This window comes from Lactuca sativa, chromosome 6 (genome assembly GCF_002870075.4).
Source record: "Lactuca sativa cultivar Salinas chromosome 6, Lsat_Salinas_v11, whole genome shotgun sequence".
In the NCBI taxonomy this organism is placed as follows: domain Eukaryota; kingdom Viridiplantae; phylum Streptophyta; class Magnoliopsida; order Asterales; family Asteraceae; genus Lactuca; species Lactuca sativa.
The window spans coordinates 95,276,614-95,291,740 of record NC_056628.2 but is presented as its reverse complement, the minus strand read 5'-3'; positions in this window follow the sequence as shown (position 1 = coordinate 95,291,740).

Below are 15,127 nucleotides of genomic sequence, written 5' to 3'. Positions count from 1 at the left end.
ACATAAAACCACAACTGTAAGCCCGAAAGCTTAGTGAGATACCCCCAGAATACCAACCACCTATACGCCTTTCCAGGCCCTGACCTTCCGGTCCTCAACACAACATAATCGTCTTCCGGCCCATAATATATTGCCTTCCGGCCCATAACATTTTGCCTTCCGGCCCATAACATATCGCCTTCCGGCCCATAAGCATACAATGCATACATAACATAACAAATAATCATATAGCAGTTCATAGACAACAATCAATCAACAGATCACATACCTTACTCTATGAATCAGTCAACATACTAAATGCATACATACGCCTTTCCAGGCCATGACCTTCTGGTCCACATAGTAATGCCTTCTGGCCCATAACATATATTGCCTTCCGGCCCATAACATATAACAACTGACAACTACCCGGATTTCCATCCGATAAAAGGGTTGGCATTGGTGCCATAAACCCTAGCGATATAGTGAGGATACTCACCTCGAAACTGCCGACTGAACAGATAGCTCAAGCTGCACCGATCACTGATACGATCTCCACTCCTGAATAGCCGCCAATGCACTGAACTTAAACGATAAACAACAATTACCAAAATACCCCTGGAACCACTGGTCAATCATTAAACAAAGACAAGGTCAAAGTCAACCCCTGACTGACCCTACTCGTCGAGTCAACCCTGTGACTCGCCGAGTCCCCATACTCAGAACTTCACTCAACCCGCGACCTAACTCGTCGAGTCACCCCAAAACTCGCCGAGTTCAACGACTCTGAGTCCACTCGTCCTTGACTCACCGATTCCTTAAGATTCCCTTCCTACTCGTCGAGTATCCCCTTTTTACTCGACGAGTTTCTCCTGGAAGAATCGCGGAGCCACCCCGACTCCACTCGCCGATTCTAAAGAACAACTCGGCGAGTCCCAGTCAATCTTCAAGCCACTCGCCGAGTCTGAAGAACAACTCGGTGAGTCCATGCCATGCAGCCGAGCAACTGCTTCCTGAAATACGTATGGTCCCGAAATACACAATCATGGGACCTTCTGGACCTCTAACCATTCTATTACTGGGTTACAAACGCTTGGGTAACAATATAATAATCCATCTAATCACCAAATGGGTTTCATAAACCCTAAATTCGTGCACACATCAATATAGCAGAAATGATCCGAAATATTACCTGAATAACACCCTCTCTGTGTCTCCAAACCTCAGAACTCGATCCCCTTGATATTCCTTTGGCCAAAACTCTTCTTCTTCTTGCCTAACAAATTCTTCAAGGTTCCAAAAGCTTTCTCTCCTTCTCTAGACGTCCACAACGATTAGGGTTCTTCTCAATCGGCCAAAAGACGGACAATGACGGCCTAAGAGGCATTATATACGATCCAACACCAAACGGCTAGGGTTTCTGCTGAACAGCGTCGACTCGCCGAGTCCATATCTGGACTCGTCGAGTCCAGTCGCGAACCCGCGACCAAGTCTGCGGTCCTACTCGGCGAGTCTAGGCTCCAACTCGCCGAGTCCCTTCTCAAAACACCCCTAAATCATAGTTATATCGATATTTGAAATTCCGGGCTGTTACAACTCTCCCCCACTAGAACTAGACTTCGCCCTCGAAGTCTCATTCTGAAAATATCTCCGGATGCTGCTCCCGCAATCTCACGTTCCAGCTCGCCGGTCATTCCCGGCCCATCCGGTGCTGCCACCGAATTAATACTAGAGGTATCTCCTTATACCTCATAGCCTCGATCTTCCAATTTCTGATGACCACTGATCTCTCCGCATAATTCAGGCTCGCATCCCTTGAATATCCTCTAATGGAACCACTGCCGACTCATCGGCGATACACTTTCTCAGTTGCGACACATGAAAAGTGTCGTGGATCTGTCCCCACTCCGCTGGCAACTCAAACCGACAGGCTACCCGGCCTATCCTTGCACTCACCCGAAATGGCCCAATGTACCGGGGGCCCAACTTGCCCTTCTTCTTGAATCGAATCACTCCTCTCCAAAGAGAGGCCTTCGGGAGTACGAAGTCGCCGACCTGAAACTCAAGCTCGGATCGGTGGCTGTCTGCATAACTTTTTCTGTCGGCTCTGGGCGGTCAATAACCTCTGTCTCATCTGCTGAATCTGCTCTGTCAACTGAAGCCCAATCTCTGTACTGTCCATCGCTCTCTGTAACCGAGAATTACCCAAGATGCAACTCTGATCTAAATCCCAACAATCACTCGACCAATAAGGGTTAGGAAACCATGAACCACCGGATCCCCGATCCAAAGCCCACCTTGTCCATCCCGAACCAACTGAGAGATCCATTCTCACTCTCAGAGTAACTCTCACAAGTTCTCCTCTTGCCATCGCATACACATGCTGAACTAGCCCCAACACCCGCAGGTTGGAAGACCCGATACACTGTTGATATCCTCGAACATCTCCCAAGCTGAACCACTACACCCACCCTCCACTCTGATTAGAATCACACTGGAAATTCAAGATTCTCTCTCCCCCTGCACCCCTTCTGAGTCTCGACAGCCATCCCAACCCGGATGGGTTCCTACTTCACTGCCGCGAACGCGATGCTCAAAACCATACTCGAAATACTTTAACCATAACTCTGCTCTGCAGCTTTCACTTTCGTGAACTTGCACCCCCTTCGGAGTTACACACCTTCCTCTCTTCCTTTTCCAAGGAACCCTCTTGGCCATAATGCCACTCCAACCAGTGTCACGGTGCTCGCTCCAAGCGACACCACCCTTTTTGCGTAACCGCTATTCACATACTTTGGTTATCATTGCAGGGGCTCTCAATCCCATGCACTCTCTTCACTCATCAAAATCACTGCCTCAGCTAAACAAGATTACTAACCCGGGGCCAGACCTTCCAATGCAACCACACTGTAACATACACGATCTGCAATTTCAAACTGATCCAGCAATACCAACAGAGCCTCCAGCATGACTGGACCGACTCTCATAACACATACTAGCCACTCGAGGCTATATCTTTGTGGGTCCGTACACCCAAACTCTGCGAACCCTCAGGTTCTAACTCTGGGAACCTTCCGGTTCCAGCTCTAGAACATGCACAACATAATCCCGTGGGATTAATACAGTACAACCCATCGCGTACCTCAAACATACCAATACCCTGATCACATAACCTTGGTTACTTACTCAAGCTTGATCCCGACCTTCTCTCAGGCCTCCACAATCAAACGCCCTAGGTCTGTATCCCGCCCCGCATACCCGACACTCGCTCTCGTCGGCCTATACTCTGAGCTGACAAACACTGCCGAATCCCAACAGCTAAGTACCCTCACATACCCATCGATCTCCCGGAGAATTCTTCAATTCTCCCCCACTAAAGCACTGACCAACTGCCACCGATCGTCATTAACGACCCTTCAGAACAATCTTGCACAAAGAGCACATTCACCCATTGACTGCTTTCCACAAGCATAAGCAACCCTCAGTAAAACACATCTCCTCCCTGATCAATCCACTCAAAAGGATCCGGTCTTTCAATTATCCACTTCACGACTGCAGATGCTACCCGACACTCAACCCAGTGCCGCATCTCCACTAACAACCCTCACGAACGATAACCAACGAGAATTTCCAACAATAACCCGTAACCAAACCCACAACCTGCCAAAGGATGAATACCACCTCGAAAACCGCACGAGGCTACCGGCACCAAAACACCAGACTATAACCATACCAACCCATCAGGGAACAACGATTGCCAAAGCGAAAACCTGAAGCACCAATCCAAAACCATGCCAATCCCGCAAAACAACGAATACCGCATCGAAATCCACACTACCAGCACAAACAATACGCCACAATCAACACAAGCTCATCAAGCCATCAAGAAAGCATCATACCCGCAGCTGCCTCCGGCACTGCTCCGTCTCCCTCTGTTGCAAGCAGATAAGCACGACCCCGAGCCCTCGGGGCTCCGCTCCATCCTGTCCTCCTCCTGAACTCCTCAAGGTGGCCGATGCTAGAGCCTGCACCGGTCCTGTAGAAAGCTGTGGACAGTTGACCCTTAAATGTCCAGCCTGCTAACAATGATAACAAATCCTCGAATCCCGAATCGGCACTGACTGCCGACGGTCCCGCGCATAGTGCCCCTCTTTCCGCACTTGCGGCATGCACCACCGGACCAGCAACTCCGGTGTGACCCCTCCCACACTTCCCACAAGTGTGGCCGCTCCGATCCCCCACTCTAACATCAACGGTACTGGACCGTTTCGGCGCTGGCTGCGATTGCATCGAAGCCTGCCTCAGCTCACCCAACTGCAACTCCACCTCTAACTCACGCCGCATGGCGGCCTCCTGCAACATCAACAAGGTCTCGCACCTCTGCGCAGACACGAACTGTCTGATATCCCCCTTGAGCATACTCAGATATCGGGACATCTGAGCCTGCTCCGAAGCAAACTCAGGGCGAAACATCGCCCTCTCAATAAACATCTCGGTGATCTCAGTCACTGACTCCAAATCCTGCTTCAGCTCAAGGAACTTCCGAGCCAATCTCTCCTTTTCATCCCGTGGAACATAGCGAGTACTGAACGTCTCTCTAACTGATCCCCTAAAACCGCAGCCCTCTGCGCGTCGGAAAATGACCTCGTAGTCAATCTCCATCAATCCTTCGCTCCTAGCCTCAACAGGTTCAGAGCACACCTCACCCTCTGATCAGCAGGGCAGAAACTCGTGGAGAAATACCCCTCCATGTCTGATAACCATCTCATAGCAACAATCGGGTCCTGAACCCTATCGAATGTGGGGGGCTTCGTATAATAGAAGTCCCGATACTGAAAACCCCGACTAGCTCCTCCCCTCGCCGCTGCTACAGCCGTTGTAGCCGCCGCGGCAACCGTCTCCACGAGAGCCGCATATCGCTCGTCGAAATACTCAATCATGGCGGTCTTGATCGACCCAAACAACTCTGGCGACTCGGCCCGTAACAATGCAGCAACCTCTGTACGCAGGATCTCGCGAATCCTCACATCCCGCTCGCTCGTGCTCATCCGATCGATAACCCCCGACGGCACCGATTCACCCGGAACTCGCTCTCCAGCTCCCGATCCTGATCCGGATCCACTATCATCATGCCTCGAAATCTCCATGTCGAAGACACCCTTCCTATCTCAGACACTTCCCAAAATCCTGGGATCCAACTCTCGCAACCCTACCCTAGAGACCATGGTTTCCCTGATATGCGTATGGGTCCTGTGCTTTCAGTAGTACGGGCCCATACTACCTTCCACACCTACCCATATTTGTATGAAGTACTACCACAATACCCTAGGGAACATGCATAACAACTATCAACCCTCACCACTAGAGGAACAATGAGAATATCCCATAAGGGACCCTAGGCTACAGGCATCACATATCAGGCAACATTATCATGAATTCCTGAAGATCCCTAGCCTAACTCTAGCATGCTGTGCTATCAAGCTCAAATAAACAATATCAAGTATGGTATCTTGGGGTTACTTACTGGCTCCGGCTGATCGTACCTCCGCGTCCTCCTTTTACTAACTTTGAAAACCATTTTAGTTTCTCATTTTAATTTTTCTTTTTAAAATCCTCCTCGATTTGAGACTGGAGTCACACGAATGTTTCCCCAATTCACTCAAACCAAGGCTCTGATACCAACTTGAAACATCCAAAATTTCAAAATAATTAAAACTTTTCAATACCATCCATTTTATTAACATTGTTACAAAAAGGTTTTCAATACATTCTTTAACAGAGTAATTTCCCAGGTTCAAAACATAAACCACCAACGCGAGGAACGGTACGATCACGCCTTTGCCTTGTCACAGACTCTTGAGAACCTGAAACATAAAACCACAACTGTAAGCCCGAAAGCTTAGTGAGATACCCCCAGAATACCAACCACCTATACGCCTTTCCAGGCCCTGACCTTCCGGTCCTCAACACAACATAATCGCCTTCCGGCCCATAATATATTGCCTTCCGGCCCATAACATATTGCCTTCCGGCCCATAACATTTTGCCTTCCGGCCCATAACATATTGCCTTTCGGCCCATAAGCATACAATGCATACATAACATAACAAATAATCATATAGCAGTTCATAGACAACAATCAATCAACAGATCACATACCATAGCATTACTCTAACCGAGATACCGGTCTGGCCGGTCACTAGCATACCTTACTCTATGAATCAGTCAACATACTAAATGCATACATACGCCTTTCCAGGCCATGACCTTCTGGTCCACATAGTAATGCCTTCCGGCCCATAACATATAACAACTGACAACTACCCGGATTTCCATCCGATAAAAGGGTTGGCATTGGTGCCATAAACCCTAGCGATATAGTGAGGATACTCACCTCGAAACTACCGACTGAACAGATAGCTCAAGCTGCACCGATCTCTGATACGATCTCCAGTCCTGAATAGTCGCCAATGCACTGAACTTAAACGATAAACAACAATTACCAAAATACCCCTGGAACCACTGGTCAATCATTAAACAAAGACAAGGTCAAAGTCAACCCCTGACTGACCCTACTCGTCGAGTCAACCCTGTGACTCGCCGAGTCCCCATACTCAGAACTTCACTCAACCCGCGACCTAACTCGCCGAGTCACCCCAAAACTCGCCGAGTTCAACGACTCTGAGTCCACTCGTCCTTGACTCACCGATTCCTTAAGATTCCCTTCCTACTCGTCGAGTATCCCCTTTTTACTCGACGAGTTTCTCCTGGAAGAATCGCGGGGCCACCCCGACTCCACTCGCCGAGTCTAAAGAACAACTCGGCGAGTCCCAGTCAATCTTCAAGCCACTCGCCGAGTCTGAAGAACAACTCGGCGAGTCCATGCCATGCAGTCGAGCAACTGCTTCCTGAAATACGTATGGTCCCGAAATACACAATCATGGGACCTTCTGGACCTCTAACCATTCTATTACTGGGTTACAAACGCTTGGGTAACAATATAATAATCCATCTAATCACCAAATGGGTTTCATAAACCCTAAATTCGTGCACACATCAATATAGCAGAAATGATCCGAAATATTACCTGAATAACACCCTCTCTGTGTCTCCAAACCTCAGAACTCAATCCCCTTGATATTCCTTTGGCCAAAACTCTTCTTCTTCTTGCCTAACAAATTCTTCAAGGTTCCAAAAGCTTTCTCTCCTTCTCTAGACGTCCACAACGATTAGGGTTCTTCTCAATCGGCCAAAAGACGGACAATGACGGCCTAAGAGGCATTATATACGATCCAACACCAAACGGCTAGGGTTTCTGCTGAACAGCGTCGACTCGCCGAGTCCATATCTGGACTCGTTGAGTCCAGTCGCGAACCCGCGACCAAGTCTGCGGTCCTACTCGGCGAGTCTAGGCTCCAACTCGCCGAGTCCCTTCTCAAAACACCCATAAATCATAGTTATATCGATATTTGAAATTCCGGGCTGTTACATAAAACTAGTTGAAAATCAGTTTTTATATTTTTCCCAAATTATATATGTTTCATAACAGTAGTGCACAAAGTTTGGGGAATTTTCTTAACTGATTTGATATTTTTCATGAATTTGTATTGATTTAGAGAATTAAATATAGGAAAAATGGATATACATATATGAAATGCATGAAACATTTTCTGAAAATCTTTTACTGCAATTGGAACACTAATAAAAAGTTGTGTGATTTTAAGTTACTAATTTCTATTTAATTAGAATTCCTTGATTTAAAACACAATTAAATTACAAAAACCAGGTTTTATTAATCAAAAGTAACATATAATAATTTTCCCAGTTTAGGGATGCTATGAAATAGTTACACAAAAAGTCTAAGAATTTTTCATGATCATTTACTATTTTTCCATGATTTTGTGATTATTCAAGAAATTAAAATGTTGAAAAATAGTTAGAGAAATCAAAAATTCAAGGAAATATATTTTAAAGTCTTTGACTTCAGTTAGAATTAAAATACAAAGTTTGGGAAATTTTGGAACTAAATTGATTTAGTTTTTGAATATTTAATCATTGGAACACCTCCTCAAATGTTAAAATTTAACATTTCAATAATAGGAATTTCACACTTAAATTGTTATATAACAATTGATTCATGGAAATCTAATTTTCAAAGAAAAATGTTGTAACTTATCAATATCAAAATTTTGATACATTATTGACATAATTCTATTATAGAAGTTAAGTATACAAGTATTAGATTTCGATAAGAGGCTCTTTAGTGTGTAACATCGTTGTAGGAATCGGTAGTGGTATAAGTGGAACTTAGTTCAAGGCATCATTTGCATCATCTCAAAGCATTGTGAGCATCATCCCGATTGCTTGAGTGCATGATACCAAATTAATATATGGAACGATAAGCATAGCTCTTGATAGGACATCAGTCATAGGCTTGGTTGTGAACTCATTTTTTGCTTATATACATACAAACTGGCTTATTTATTATAGCAATAAACTTTGTTTCTCATTATAGCAACGAACTTTTATTACTGGAAACTTATTTACTTGTCTTAGCAATGAACTTGTTTGCTCTATGTAGCAACAAACTTGATTGCTCATTATATCAATGAAACTCGTTTACTTGTTTTAGCAAAGGACTATATTTCCTATGTGAATATGAACTTTGCATCTCATTTGAGCAACATTCTTTATTTCTCATGAGGACAACAAACTTTGTTTATGCAAACTTATTTACTCATTTTAGTAATGTACATTTATTTATGGAAACTTCTATCAAAACTTTGATTACGATTCATGAAACCAATATTATTTTTAACCTGTGAACTCACCAACTATTTCGGTAGTTGACCACTCATTTTACATGCTTTTTTAGGAACTCATCTATAAGATGGCACTTAGGGACACATCACTTGTAGGAGCATTCGCATGTGTTGTTTTTCAATTATATTGTAATTTCTTTTAAAAGTTGTTCAAACCCATTGTAAATTGTAATGTTTTTAATACTATGGTTGGTGTTGTCTTTTAACTTTTGCTATGAGACCCTTTGTACTGCCATGTCCCATGTTTCCGCTTTAGCGAGGTGTGACACCTGTGATACAAATAAATTGAGTGGGTTAGGTTGGGAAACCTGGTGAGTACATAGGGTTTTCAACCCACAATAATAAAGTTATTATGTTTCATCATCAAACAATTAACTCAATTACCCATCCTCATTATCTTCTTTGTTTCTTAAGGATCTACACTAAGAATCATCTATCATTCACTCACTCATTCCTAAGGATTGTTCTAAGGAATAGGCACGAAGTCCATCTCTGCCAAGGTTTATTTAACAGGCACTAAGTCCATAGTTGCCGATGTTATTTGTTGGGCACTAAGTCCATAGCTTCCAATATCCATTTATAGGGCACTAAATCCATAGCTACTAACGTTAATTTGTAAGGCACTAAGTCCATAGCTGGTAATGTTCATTTGTAAGGCACTAAGTCCATAGATGTCGGTGTTTATCGGTTTGGCACTAAGTCCATAGCTTCTAGCGTTTATCTATCAGGCAGTAAGTCCATAGTTGTCAATTTTCATCTATATCATCTTTCATCTCTCATCATTCATCTAACCATCTTTACCCAATATTTTTATAGGTATAAAATATATATACAATTTAAATCAAATAAAACATGTATATTTTGTTCATCCAACATAAATATCAAGAACACAGATAATATGCACACATAGCACGTAATTTATATTAAATACTTCATACCTATGTGTAAGATGAAAGTAACTATGCACTCACTTGTTAAAGTGACGATTCCAAACTCGGGCAGCGCTTCACTTCTAACGAGTCTATTTTCCTTCGACGAAGCCTAGTATTAATACCACTAGATTTTAGTCTAATATTTATTGAGAGTATTTATGAGTGGTATTGTTTTATAAGTGTTAAACAATACTTTTCAACCACTATGTATAGACTGGGGTCAGACATGAAACACTGGAGGGCAGGACCATTTTGGCATTATAACACTTCTGAAATCCAACAACCCTATGCGACCCTTCAAGTCAGATTTCCCGTACCGCGAGTAGTTAAAATATATTATAATAACACTATATGTATTATATTTTATAGTATATTTATTGTTTATAAGCTCATAACAATGATAATAAATTTAACATAATCTATACTTAGAGTAGGGTAATCACAACTTACTTATAAGAGGGTTTGGATAGGAACCAGGCTCTACGGGGGCAGAAGTTCTGAGCCGAAAAGCTCTTCTTCTAAGAACCTTCTGGCGCTCTGGGATTCTTCTCTTACCATTTAGGAAGTACTAAGGGTTGGGAGAGGTTTAAAGAGAAGTTAGAGAGAGAGAGAGAAGGGTTAAGGTGTGAAGGAAAGTGTTGAGCCTCGCATGGTATTTATAGGGGGCTGATCCTCGGTACGTTGGGCGTTCCTCGGAGGTACGTTGCATGTACGAGGACTACGCTCCGCATACGAGGGGGCATGTGTCACTGATCCGAAGCGAGGTCGTGGGGAGCAAGCAAGGGCAGAGATTCGACCATGTCACCCTCTTCGCATCAGCACCCTCTTGACTTCTAAATTTCGTAACATTCGCATAGAAGCTCCATTTTCGACGTTCTTTATATACACGCGTAGGTGGTGACGTACTCTACAACTTTCATTTAGACCCCGTCGACTAATTTTGACTTTATTTTTAAAGTTATATTTTAATAGGCCTGGACTAGTAAAGACCGTTAAAAATTCATAACATTGTCATCCGACGTCTGTTTTCATCTGTCTTTTTATCGTCGAGCTCTTATCAATGAGATCTTCAACTCTCATTTAGATTGTGTCAACTAAAAGTCGGTCGATCTAAAATTCGAATTCCGAGTTGTGCACTGCTATGCAAAATCTTGGAAAAATCATAACTTCCTCATATGAAGTCAGATTTAGACGTTCTTTTTATGGACACTCTCGGTTTAACATATACTACGACTTTAGTTTCTATTGCTAAGTCTAAAAATATTTTATCACAAACTCACCTTTTGTGTCACACAATGTCGTGTCGGTTTTGTCATGAAACTTTGACAGGTCATAACTTCTTCGTTATAACTCTGATTTCAACGTTCTTTATATGTACGAAACCCTTGTGAAATATACTATAACTTAGTCAATATTATATCAAAAGTCATTCTTTGACGCTTATTGTCTTTTAATTGACTAGCCCGAATCTGCGGACGTTATAGTTAACGATTGTTTGGAAAAGATGAAGGGTGTATATGGTTGGTGTAGGGATGTTGGTCGATTTATTTTTCTGTTTTTTCTTGGCAGATATAGTTTTAGTTGATGGTTTGGAGTTGATTATGGTGGTCACGTGTTTTTTGGTGATGGTGGTAATGATCCGATGATAAGGTGAGCATGAAGGAGGTTACAAGGGTGGTTTGTTTGTTACAATTGAAGGTTGTGGTGGTGATTTTCTGATTGAGGATGAAGGTATCGACTGTAACACCCAAATTTTCAAATACTTTTTCACATTTTAAAAACACACTTTCATACATAATTGTTAAAATATCATTGTATCACATAATCGGTTCATAACATCACATCCCAAGATCATAAAACGTAAAAGCTCCTCATGTGTGTATTAATCAAGCCGGCGCCTTCCCGCGATCCTCACTGATACCTGAAGCACATAACACAACACTGTGAGCATAATGCTTAGCGAGTTCCCTAAAATACCACACACAACACATATTAGCCACTCGAGGCTATAACTCTGTTTGACCCTCTGGTCAATGTGTCTTAGTGGGACCCTCCAGTCCCATAACTCTGTGGACCTTCCGGTCCTAACTCTGGAAACTCTGTAACAAACATAGCATAAATCACATAGAAATCACATCATGCGAAAGCATACAAAATACTCTGTCACATAATTCTAATTACCACTCTAGGTAAAGTATAGTGAGAAGACTCACCTCGGGTAACTCGGTAAATCTCGAACTCTGTAAAATCGGGTCTAGCCTCCGCCTAATCATATGAAATAAACACTCTAAATCAATACATCTCTCAAGGCTAGACTATTCCTTCTGTTAGTACTCTTAGAAGGGTAAAAGACCATTTTACCCCTCTCATGGCTCAAAGACCCTAAAGTTGACCAAACCCTAAAATTGAACAAAAGTCAACTTTCCGGGTTACGCTGAGCGTACCAAACATGTACGTTGGGCGTACCCGGCGTCCTCATAGAAACAGGGTGCACGACCCCTTACGCCGCGTGTACTGGGATTACTCCCCGTGTAAATCCCAGTTTCAGACTCTAAGCTCTTGAGGTCTTAAACAGTTAAGACCCATGTCCAACTTCTAGATCTGATCATTTCTAAGCCTCTTAATCCATAAAGTTGGTGACTTTAAGCCTTTGCATGGCTGGACAAATCACTAACTCCCATAACATTCCATTTCCCAACTCTAGAAAGCTCATAACTCAAACATAACCTCATAACAACGACCAAGATGGAAACTTTATGGATCTAAAACACAAATATCACTGAAATAGGACAGATCTAGGTCCATGGAGTACATTACACTCATAAAGTCTCCACCTTTGGGACTTTTAACCCTAGAAATGGTCCATGCAATCATCTAACCAAATAAAGAGGAAAGTTTTGAACTTTATACCTATAGTCTATAGATGAAGCTCCTTTCTATGTAGATCTCAGATCCAAACTTGCTCTTCAAGCCCTAGCCTCCACAAGCTCTTCTCCTTCTTCTTCACTATCACACCAAGACACTTTTAGCTCCAAAACACACACACTCAAGCTAAGGACGATGGAAGGCTCTCTCTTAGGGTTTCACTCTATGATATGGAGGCTGAGAAATGAGCCTTAGAATCCTTTAAATAGTGCACAAGCCAAACATTTAGGGTTTGCATCTGGACCCGTTACGTCCATCGTAACCCTGGGTACGCCTAGCGTACCCAGGCGAGTCCGCGTCCAAATTAAGCGCATGAGTACGCGCATCGTACTCCCCAGTACGCCCAGCGTACTCATTTACTACAAGAACTCTCTCAAGGGACCAATCTTGACAACTTGATAAAATGGAAGGGTTAAAATAGCTTACCTGAATTTCGAGATGTTACATTTCTCCCCCACTAGAACCACACTTCGCCCTCGAAGTCTCATGCCGAAAACAACTCCGGATGCTGCTCTCGCATCTCTGACTCCGACTCGCAAGTCAGCTCGGACCCCCTCCGATGCGGCCACCGGACCTGAACCAGAGGCACCTCCTTGTTCCTCAGAACCTTGACCTTCTGGTCCAAGATCGCGATCAGTCTCTCAACATAATTCAGACCCGCGTCCACCTTGATATCCTCCAATGGCACCACTGCCGACTCGTCGGCTATACACTTCCTCAGCCGAGACACGTGGAAGGTATGATGAATCTGGATCAACTCCGTAGGTAGCTCCAATCGATATGCTACCCTGCCCACCCTCGCAATCACCCAGAATGGTCCAATGTACTGGAGCCCTAACTTGCCCCTTTTCCTGAATCGGATCACTCCTTTCCAAGGAGACACTTTCAGGAGTACAAAATCTCCAACCTGAAACTCAAGTTCGGATCGACGCCTATCCGCGTAACTCTTCTGGCGACTCTGGGCCGTCAGCAATCTCTGTCTAACCTGCTGTATCTACTCTGTCGTCTGAAGCACTATCTTAGTGTTGCCCATCACTCGCTGCCCTACCTCTCCCAAACAAATGGGAGTCTGAAACCTCCTCCCATACAATAACTCAAAGGGCGGCATACCAATTCTTGAATGATGGCTGTTGTTATAGGAAAACTCAGCCAAAGGCAGATACGTGTCCTAACTCCCTCCGAAGTCCAACACACATGCCCGAAGCATGGCCTCGAGCGTCTGAATCGTCCGCTCACTCTGTGTGTCTGTCTGTGGGTGGTAAGCGGTACTGAAATGCAACCTAGTACCCAACTCATCATGGAACTTCTTCCAGAACTTGGAAGTGAAATGCATATCTAGATCTGACACAATCGAGATCGGTACACCATGCCACGATACCATCTCCCTCACATACACCTCTACCAGCCTCTCTGCGGAAGAGCGCTCACTGATAGCAAGAAAATGAGCGCTCTTAGTCAGCCGGTCGACAATCACCCAAATTGCATCGACGCCTCTCCCAGTCCTCAGCAATTTGGTGATAAAATCCATGGAAATCTGTTCCCACTTCCACTGGGGAACCTCAAGCGGCTGCAACTTGACATGTGGACACTGGTGCTCGGCCTTAACCATGCGACATGTCAAGCGCCTCTCTACAAACCACGCCACATCCCTCTTCATACAGGGCCACCAATAATCTCTTTTCAGGTCCAAATACATCTTAGTGGCCCCAGGATGGAACGAAAACCTCGACCTGTGCGCCTCCTCCATCAAAATGGCACGTGCCCCACCCTCAAATGGCACCCAAGTCCAGACCTGGAAGGTCATAAGCCCCTGGCTATCAGCAATGAACTCAGATATCTGACCAATCACCCGCTCTCTCTTGTGGTTCTCCGGTCTCATGGCCTCCACCTGGGCCTCCCGAATGGTGTCTAACACCGGAGTCATCATTTTCAACCTCATACAAACATCTCGCAAAGGAGCACTCTCTGCCCTGCGAATCAAGGCATCGGCTACCACGTTAGCCTTGCCCGGGTGGTACATGATCTTACACTCATAATTCTTTACCACGTCCAACCATCTCCTCTGACGCATGTTCAGGTTGGGCTGATCCATCAGATACTTCAAGCTCTTGTGGTCCGTGTATATGGTACCCCGAACCCCATACAAGTAGTGATGCCAGATCTTGAGGGCGAACACCACAACCCCTAACTCCAGATCGTGAGTAGGATACCTCGTCTCAGGAGGTTTCAGCTGCCTCGATGCATATGCTATCACATGCCCTCTCTGCATCAGCACCGCACCCAGTCCCGATATCGATGCGTCACAATACACCACAAAGTCCTCCATTCCCTTCGGAAGGGCCAACACTGGGGCTTCACACAATCTCTGGCGAAGTGTCTCGAATGAGGCCTGCTGCTCCGGGCCCCAACTGAAAGCCACACCCTTCCGGGTCAACCTGGTGAGAGGAACAACAATCCTGGATGAATCTC